At 41.6% G+C, this 2,837-nt stretch overlaps 1 pseudogene; it reads right to left on the bottom strand.

Annotated features, from left to right (window-relative positions):
• Positions 1-1,336: 1,336 nt before the first annotated feature.
• On the bottom strand, positions 1,337-2,577 carry LOC146617567 (uncharacterized; annotated as a pseudogene).
• Positions 2,578-2,837: the final 260 nt, after the last annotated feature.

Here is a 2,837-nt window from a genome sequence, read left to right as displayed (position 1 = left end):
TTGAAAATCACTGAGTGTCTGGGCAGCTCTTCTATGAAAAATTAGGGATGGACCCAGGAACATCCAAGAGCAGTTGGTTCATAGGTCCAAACAGTAAGCAAACTGCAGGATGAGAGCATGCCGTGGGCCTCATATCTGAGTTAGTGAAGCCGTGGTAAGTCTGAGCTCATGTCAGGTGTAGCTGCTGTCATCCTCTGAGGTATTGTCAGAAATATCTGGGGTCATATCACTGGTTCCGGGTCTGATCACGGCTGAGCTCATGAGCCAGGCTCCTGCTCTGAAATGATTTCTTCCCCATCTCTCCAGTCACTGGTGCTTCCTTTTTCATCAGACATGAGGCAGAAGTGTAGCTCAGCACGGTGTCATCGGCGATCAGGGCACAGAAGGAGTCACAATCAAAGATGGTGAGATGTGAAGTGGCATCTGTTTCCATGACAGTTGCCTGTGTCCAGCTCCCTCCACAGGAAGAAAATCCAATCCAGGGTAATTTTGAGGTGACTGGGGAATAGTTCTCGAGGTTAACTGAGCTCCGTGTGTGTGTTTTTGTTACCGTCAGTGATAACATACCACCCCCACATACCATATATACATACAATATATATTTTCCCCTTAAAAGGGAGGTTTTCACTACTTCACTGAGGGATCAGACCCACCGCACATCCTGATCCCTATAATTCAAATCTTGTGGTCAAGATTTTTGTGCTTTTAATTGACTCTTCTGGTTTCCTAAGAGGAAGGCATTGGCCAAAATCTCTCTCTGATTTGTTAAATAATTTGCTCCCATCGGGATCTGATTTTTTTTATTTATTTTTTCGCTTTAACAAATCAAGCAAAGAGGCAGCTGCTCAGATTTTCCTCTCTGGGTAAATTTGTGCTAATCAATGAAATCAGAAAATACTCGAGGTCAAAACCCCGCCAGCTCTCAGCTCATTAACCCTCTGATGCATGAATTATGAAAGCCTTGGTCAAGATTTTTTTCTTAAGTGCTTTTATTCTTCTCAGGACATGAAAAAAAATGTTTAACTCTTTTTTTTTCAAAAATATGTTTTTTTATAAAGTTATAAACTTGTCCACTCCAGTGGACTACATGCGCCTGAGCACTTAGCATGAAATACTGTGAATTTACTGTAAAAATTAATTACCTTGTGTTCTATTGTAAATATACAAACACTTGTTTGCTTGTATCCTTTGAAAAACATCTCAGCAATTTTTTTGGAACTTTCAACTCATAAGGCCCCAATGTTTAGACGTAAATAACAAAACCAATCAACAGTCCTAGCTATGAATCCTACACCTGAATATGGCAAACTATCTCAAACAAGAGAAACATTTTTGAGTCTACACAGTTCTATAACGATGCAGGACAGTATTACCAAGCCCTTAGTAGCATGCTGGAAGAAAACACAAACTGACATCTTAGTCTCTGCATCTCCAAACAGTTCTATGTTCATCACACCTAGGCTGTGCGAAAGTTTGCAACGCATCCAGGGCACAATGGCACACAGCATTGCATGCAGATGTATTTGGTCTTCCGTGTGCACACAACATCATGGCACCTGTTTGCATTTTTCACCTCGGTCAGTTGGGGCCAGTGATATCCTGTGGCAAACCTGACCTCACAGGCTACTTTGGTGACTGCTCTCCACTTCACGGGTTGTGGGGTCCCACTGGGTCTTCCTCTTTTGCATTGCTGGAGGGAGAATCTCTTCTCTTGTTACTGACAGTTCTTTCCCATACAAGTTGGTGTTGTATGTTATATTATCAATTAGATCTGCTGGAAACAGATGTCTGAAGAAATCTATGGGATCCTTCCCCTCCACATTCAATTTCCACTCTCCTAGAAAAGGAGGCAAGTCTCCAACCAAGTCATTGTCTTGGACTTTCCAAATATTTTTGCGGGCTTGAGTATGGTCAGGTGCCATGTACCCATCTCCCACAGCTCCCTGATCATACTGACCTTCCTCTTCATCCTGCCCCTCATCGTTCTCACTTTCTGCATCCTGACTGTCTGTGTCTTCATCATCCGTAGTTCCTATGTCTCTGTTCTGCTCTGGCAGCCACTCTCATCATCACTGGACTTATCACTGAACTCCTCATCACTGCACTCATCAATGAAATCATCATCACTGGAGCTGGATGGAATTTCCTGGACTATTCTGTACGCTGCCTTATTCTTTGCTGCATTTGAAGTCTACAAAATATGATAAAATAATTATTATAGTAACTCAAACTACAGCTGATCTGCACAGAAATATATATTTTAAATGAGTAGCTTATAAATGTAACAATTATATGCTTAATTATAACCAAAACAGTCCCAAAAAACAGTGAGACAATTTATGACTTATGTTAAAAAAATATAGTGGGTAATGCATGATGTCCACTACAGTGGACACATGGTTAATTGTAGTTTTCTACATATTAGACATAACAATTTCTTATTCCAAACAGATAATATCCTTCCCTAGATGTTACTGCATATCATCATATTTTTTTTACCTGTTGGGCTCTTTTAGCATAGAAGGATTGACAGGATATGCCAGCAGTGGTCGGCAGGGGTGACAGTTTGTCTGCCATCTTTGATTCAGAGGAAATTTACTTGCAGTTGCACTAACTGAACACTGAATTGACCTCAAGGGAGCATGGCAGCAGAGAGCACTCTAGAGGCTAATATGCAGTTCCACCATAGAAACCAATGCATTAAAGAGATATGTACGTTTTAGTAGCTGTCCACTCCAGTGACCACTATATCCCAGAATGCATGAGCTGCCGTACCGCCCGCTCTTTTCTAGAATCGGACGCATGCCTGGATACATAGACAGTGAATGGGAGATATG

The sequence above is a fragment of the Diplotaxodon limnothrissa genome, linkage group LG15 (genome assembly GCF_057381915.1).
Source record: "Diplotaxodon limnothrissa isolate DT_005_m linkage group LG15, D_limnothrissa_male_GT1.1, whole genome shotgun sequence".
Classification (NCBI taxonomy): domain Eukaryota; kingdom Metazoa; phylum Chordata; class Actinopteri; order Cichliformes; family Cichlidae; genus Diplotaxodon; species Diplotaxodon limnothrissa.
The sequence above is the reverse complement of the archived record's forward strand: the minus strand, read 5'-3'. Positions and strand labels throughout refer to the sequence as shown.